Genomic DNA, 6,570 nt, shown 5'->3' with positions numbered 1-6,570 from the left:
CAAATCTAGAGCACAGCCTCCTCTCTCTCTCTCTCAAACTCATGGCCTCCAAGCTCCGCTCCCAGTCGCTGACCTGATGTCCCTCCCCGTGCCCACAATCGCCATCGTTATCGGCCATGCCTCTGCTGCCGACGATGGACGGGCTCATAATCAGCGTGACTTGTTACTTCCCAGACTCGGCCCAAGTGCAACGACAAAGAGCTCCAATCCTGGTACACCGAGTCCATCAACGTGTGCCACGCCGACCTCCGCCATGAGAAATGGGTAGTCCTTGATTAGGAGTTTTGTCCAGTACTGCCATGCTCCTAAATCATTCAATCAAGATAAAAACGTTCGTTGATTATTTTGGTTTTGCAATACTAACAGTATTCTACTTTTTCCATCCCCCGAAGTCCCCTAATCAAATCCTTCCCAACAAATCTCTCTCTTTCTCTCTCTAAAGAACCCTTATGTTCGTGAATGGAAGCAATCAGAAAATAAGCCACCAAGCTGATTGTTTATGACGACTTTTAGAGCCCTACTTTGATCCATGTAAGTTCTTGTTTTTTAGATCCGTTGGAAAGTCTTAGTTGTTAATTTTGAATTTTTTTTCCTATCGATTCATGGTGCCTAGGTGCGCGAGATCCACGAGAAGATGGTGAGGGTGGAGGTCGTGGAAAGTCTTAGTTGTTAATTTTGATATTTAAGGTTATAGTCTAATTCTTGCACTAATCTTCGATGAATTTGGATTTTCGACTGGTTATGTGTGTGAAATTTGTAGTTTCAGTCAATTATATAACGTTATTCCGTTTTTTCACAAACGTGCTTTAAAGTTGGTTTGTCTATCGAAACAAAAAATATAATATTATAAGAAGGTTGATCCGGTCTTTTATTTGTTCCGTGTCCGGTTATCATCAGATTTGGAGGTTTTTAAATAAATACATAAGGTTGTATGTGTGTTTTTCCTAGGGTTAGAGATTTGAAGTTTTTTGAATAAATATATAAGGTTATATTTGTGCTTTTCATCAATCACCTATTGATGTGGTCTGCGCAGCAACCTCTCCGTCTCCGACTTGCTTTTGATATATTTAGAGTTTTTTGAATAAATATATAAGGTTATATGTGTGTTTTTTTCTAGGGCTAGACATATAAAGTTGGAACAGATTGTGTTTTTTGAAAAAATATATAAGGTTATATGTGTGTTTTTCATGCCATACATATAATGTTGTATGTTAGGAAATTTTTATCACTCATATAACATTAAAAAATCAATACAAGGAAAATAAGAAAAAAACAAAAAGAGAAATTTGTCACATATATAACGTTAAATGTTAAGTGTAGCGGGTTCAATAAAAAAAATCGAGAAAAATGAAAAAATTCGTTTTTTGTTACACATATAACGTTATATGTGGCTTGATGGCCACGGTGGCAGCGGTGGTGGTAGCGGCAGCAGTGGTGGCGGCGGCGGCGGCTTGATCGCAACAAAAACGAAAAAAAATGAAAAATATATATTTTTGTGTTAACCAAACAAGGCCCTTGTTTCTTAGGTTGGATATTTTTGTCATTAAAATTATTAGTGGACTTAGTGGGTTATGAAAGTTAGAAGTGGACTAGATGGGTTTGAAAAGTGCTATAGTGGACTTATGAAAAATTCTCCCTTGTTTAAATCAAAATTAGGGGGTGAAATTAGGGTTTTCTGCATTTCGGTTCAGTCTAAGAAATTAGGGTTTTGATGGTTGGTTTCCGTCGCTGATTAGATTATACTCGGAGGACGAAATTTGGAATGCTGAACGTTTAGTGGCACAACAAGGCAGCGGGGGAGGGTATTGATTACTCAGAAGATGAGGAAGAGGAATGATGGGTATTACAACGTACCCATAAGGAGCTTCAATCAGATACACGGCGACGTAGGCAACTGCGGCCTCGTGGGTTCTTGTCACGACGGAGCTCGTGGGTTCGACGGTGAAGAAAGCCGAGGAAAGTCCTGTTGACAAACCCATCTCTCTCTCTACCCCCCCCTCCCCCTCTATATAGAGTCCCCTTCTCCTAAGGACCACCTTATTTTAATAAAATAAGGATCTCCATTTCCCGATCAAATTTTGATGATCCGAGCCGCTCAATGTATTCAGAACGTGATTTTAAAGGTACCTGCAAGAAATCAGAAAAAAAAAAATCGGGAAGGGCTTCATCCGAGCAGTTTTTGTTATGTTTTTATCAAACGGTTCAAATAAAAACTGCTTAAATCAAGCCCTTCCCGGTCATTTTTTTTGCCGATTTCTCTCGGGTACCCTTAAAATCACGTTCTAAACACATTGAGCGGATTGGATCATCGAAATTCAATTGGAAAATGGGAGAAATGGGGAGGTCCTTATTTTAACTAAAATAAGGACCTCCTTATTTGAAAATAACTTATATATATATATATATATATATGTGTGTGTGTGTGTGTGTGTGTGTGTGTGTGTGTTGGTTGAGTTAGTGGATCTAATTTCTAGGACTTTTTAGTTTTGATTTATGCATTATTTTTATGTGTAGTATTCTCTTTACAATTTTGAGAACCATGGGTGTTAGTTAATTGAGAAACGTGGGTGTTAGTTACAACATATATCGTATATGTATATACGGAAGTGTGTTTGATTGGGAAGTGTGTTTGATTGAGTGCTTTGTAGGCTAGCAGCTAGGATGTGGACGAGTGACCGTGGACTTGTTAGCAATACTGGAAGCTTATCCAAAGCCAAATGACAAGATTAGAAGCACTAGCTTGAAGGTAATTAAACTCTTTACGCCTTGCAACTTAACAAAGAAAAAATGGTTCTTTACTTAATTGTGTATAGTTTGTTGCTCTGTTGTCCCTCAATTTATCATGATGAAGATTATTGTCTTTGAATCTTTGTATTGAATCCTATTTACTGAATCTTACTTCACTACGCAAAATGCCCAAGAAGTGAATTCCCCTGAATTGGAATTGAATCGCTTTTTCTAGTCAAATTGACTGAGCTATTTGTGGGCAAAAGGCTTGTTTCTATAATGGTTTGTGGTGTAAACCTGCAAGGGCGTCTAGGCGTAAACTTGTAGGTTACAAAAGGCTTGCTTCTGTAATGGTTTGTGGCGGTGGGAGCTTTGCATATGAATTGATAAATAGCTATTTGTGGTTTGAGATAGGCTACAATTCTCTACAGTTTTTGTGCTTGATGTTTGTAATCGGATAGTTGTTCCTAGCTATAGTATTGAACCCCTTCTTGTGACATAGGCTATGATCCTCTACATTTTTTGCTTTAGTAGTTTTGTTTACTAGGCTCTTATTCAATTATGGCATTGCAGGCAGCTTAAAAGATAGAATCCGAGGCATTGCATATGAATTGATAAATAGCTATTTGTGGTTTGGTATATTTTTTTAACAGCCGTTGCATGAGTTTTGTATCTGTTTCTAGCTATCTGAATACCTAGATCAATGGCTTTGACAAGAGTAAACAATTATCACCTCTTGTTTGTCATTGACCTATTGTTACTACTAGATTGAGTCAATATAGACCTGTGAAGTGGGAAGTGGAAAACATCAGGGAAAGAAAAAGAAGGAAGAGTGATACCACTTGTAACTTGGTAATCGACATTTAAAGGTTATATAGTTCATTTCATATCTTTGTTATTGCTAGGACAACGTAAGATTAAGGAGGAAGGTCCTTACCGCGTGATTTGTGATTTAAACATGGTACATTAGATAAGTTTAACAGTATGTACTTGTAAGTGACTCGGTTTTTGTCGTTGTCAATTTGAGTGAAGGCAATTAACTACTCTATGTAATCCAATTTTTGCCTTTTCTTTTCTCAAATTTATTGGTAGTAATCTTAGTTTGTCGACATCTGCATTCGTGAATTCTTAGTTGCATAACATGTTAGCATATGTTGATTGTATGTTAATTTAAAGGGGGGCAACAAACGATGACATTGAGAACAACAAATAAAAGACATGCCAACTAACAGTGAAGAACATTTTCTTGGAAAATTGATCAAATTGGCAAGCAATCAAGAGACAGTTCTTTGTTTGATTTGGCGGGATTTGAGCTATTCTCACTCATATTCTTATAATCTATTGCTATTTTATCTTCTACTTTAGGTATGTAAAGTTGGAGACTTTTTTAGCATTCCATATCAAGTTTTGGGTGTTCGATGCAGATGACATATTTGGGTCTGAAGCTCGATGACAATCAGTAGTATTGGGAACCACTTGCCTCCATCCTCTCCGCCTCTCTTTTACCAATCCCAGGTACTGAATACGAAACCCCATTGTCTAGCAAGAATAGCTTGTGGCTTACTTCAGTTTGATTTCTTTATATCAGAGCTTAAGTTTTAGTTGTGGTATTTCTCTTGGAGGTATTGTCTCCAATCTGGAATCAATATTGCTATTGTGTACCAAAGAACGTACTATTGACATGTTTAAGCATCATACTAATATACAACTAATAGTTACAGGGCCATGCATCACAAGGATAAAAGGATGAATCCTAGTTTTGATGCAAAAATTGAGTATAACTAGGGACAACGTGGCCTAACAAAGTAGGCTACTTATTCTAGTGCTGGTGCCTTTGTTTTGAACAAGGACAACCACAATTAGGAGGCAAAAAGCAATAGCTAGATGGATGACATATTTATAATTGTCCGTGTGGCAAGCCGGAGTTGCATTTTGAATTTTTTGGATTTCTTTTTTGGGCTATTATTTTTATGATATCTGATTGATCTCTGATGAAATAATAAATTTAGTGGTGGTTTGTATTTAGTTGACCCCAATTGATTGGGATATAAGGCTCAGTTTGGTTTGGTTAGTGGTGGTTTATATTTCATGGGAAAAATACATTTGGATCTCTTGGGACAAAATCTATTTTTTAATGGCCATGATTTGGAACTTCTTTAGTATTGTGATCGTCTATATCTAATAGTTGCAACTGTGACTTAGTTTGCAAAATCCCTTTGTTTTTGGCTTTGCCTCACTGATACCTATAAAATTCATTTTCGAAGGAGAACTGTCCATGTCAAAGCAGTTATCCTTCCCTCTTATAAGAAGAAGCCCTTGGCCCAATTTCATTGCTAGCCAATTTTGGCCGATTGGGACGATTTTGCCACTTGATTGTTGGGGCATTGTTCTTTCTTGATTGTCCAAAATTGTCATTTTACCTATTGTGCATAGTGGGCTATGTGGTGGAAATATCAGGCCACGTCTTCTATGTACCTATTGTGCATAGTGGACTTTGTTTTTTGGTGTTTGGTAGGTGGAGCTCCAGCAAAAGGTAAGGCGTTTTTAATAATATGAGGGAAGGGAGTTCTTCTCTGTAATCATTACTCTCCCTGTGGTTGTGCTGTAACCCAACAGGAATTTGAGTTTGTTTGCATCTTGGATTAGTTAGTGATTCTCAAATTTTATTTTATAGCTGCAGATTTGGATTCTTCATATTTGAGTGAGATAGATATGCTTGCAATCAGATTCATTTCACTTGCATTTTGGTTTCCATTGCATTGTCTAAAGTGATCCCACTCTACCATAATGGCAAGCCTAACAACTTATTTCTCAAAGTATTCACAGACTTTGGAGGGAAAAATGTTGGATGGAATTCTCCAAATAGAAACCATTGATGTAATGAAAGATTTGCCAAACTCACAATTGGCTTCAAGAACAAAGAGTTGAATTGTAAGCCAGATGACACTGAAACAAGTATGGGAAGCAAAGATGTGAAATATCCAAGCTCAAGATTTATAACACTCTACCTTGAGGATATTCTGAGAAGCACATGGAGAGACATTTTATTCACAGAACCACTGCTGTTGTAAATGGCCCTAGAGGTTGGAATGAAGCGCTAGATATTATTGAAAATGGCTCTCCTGAACAGGTTTTTAATAAACGGTGTACTCCTCTGGTGTCATCTATTTTTCAGATATGTGACGTGTAGAATATTTGTTGCTAGATTGAGTTTAGAGCCATTAATTTTTGGTTTTTGTTTCAACCAACCTCCAGTCCTAAGTAATTTATTTTTGCTGCAGTCTATTGAAGGAATGAAACTTGTATTCGTTGATTTGGATCAGGCAACCAGTGATCTTGAAGGAAGTGCTACGTGTAAAATTGTGAAAGATGCTGATACGCTCGTCTCATGCTTAGTAAATAAACCATTGTTCCAAGATGCTAATAAGCTCGTCTCAAGCTTAGACCTCTGCTGGGTCATATTTTGACTTCCAAAAATCTCATTAACTTCAAAAAGATCTGTGGTAGCTAATCGAGATATTTGACTCAAGTCTCACAGGAGCCTTTTCAAGGTCTTGTAAACATGTTCTTAATGTAGTAATGCAGGTAATATATCATCAACGTCTCCCTCTTATAATTATTTTTTTGGGAGGAAGTATATAAACCACCCAAAAAGAGAAAACATGAGATCAAGGGAGAAGCCTTGAAATCCCATGATACAAAAACACAAAACTAAGTGTTTCGAATACAAGGAACAGGAAAAATAAGAGACATCCTAGATGTCAGCCTAACTAAGAAGAAACTGATAAGAGAAGAAACTAATAACAGAAAATTAGGTGGCAAGTTCCAATCATGACATAGCTT

The 6,570-nt window shown here is 37.2% G+C and overlaps 1 long non-coding RNA gene across 1 annotated transcript; it reads left to right on the top strand.

Moving 5' to 3' along the window:
* The first annotated feature begins 3,809 nt into the window (after window positions 1-3,809).
* Window positions 3,810-4,600, top strand: LOC131318685 (uncharacterized). The gene is made up of 2 exons (XR_009197781.1): window positions 3,810-4,092; window positions 4,152-4,600. It is a non-coding gene; the product is annotated as an uncharacterized LOC131318685 (long non-coding RNA).
* Window positions 4,601-6,570: the final 1,970 nt, after the last annotated feature.

This window comes from Rhododendron vialii, chromosome 3a, assembly GCF_030253575.1.
Source record: "Rhododendron vialii isolate Sample 1 chromosome 3a, ASM3025357v1".
In the NCBI taxonomy this organism is placed as follows: Eukaryota; Viridiplantae; Streptophyta; class Magnoliopsida; order Ericales; family Ericaceae; genus Rhododendron; species Rhododendron vialii.
Note: the sequence above shows the minus strand (reverse complement) of the source record. Positions and strands in the feature narration are given on the sequence as shown.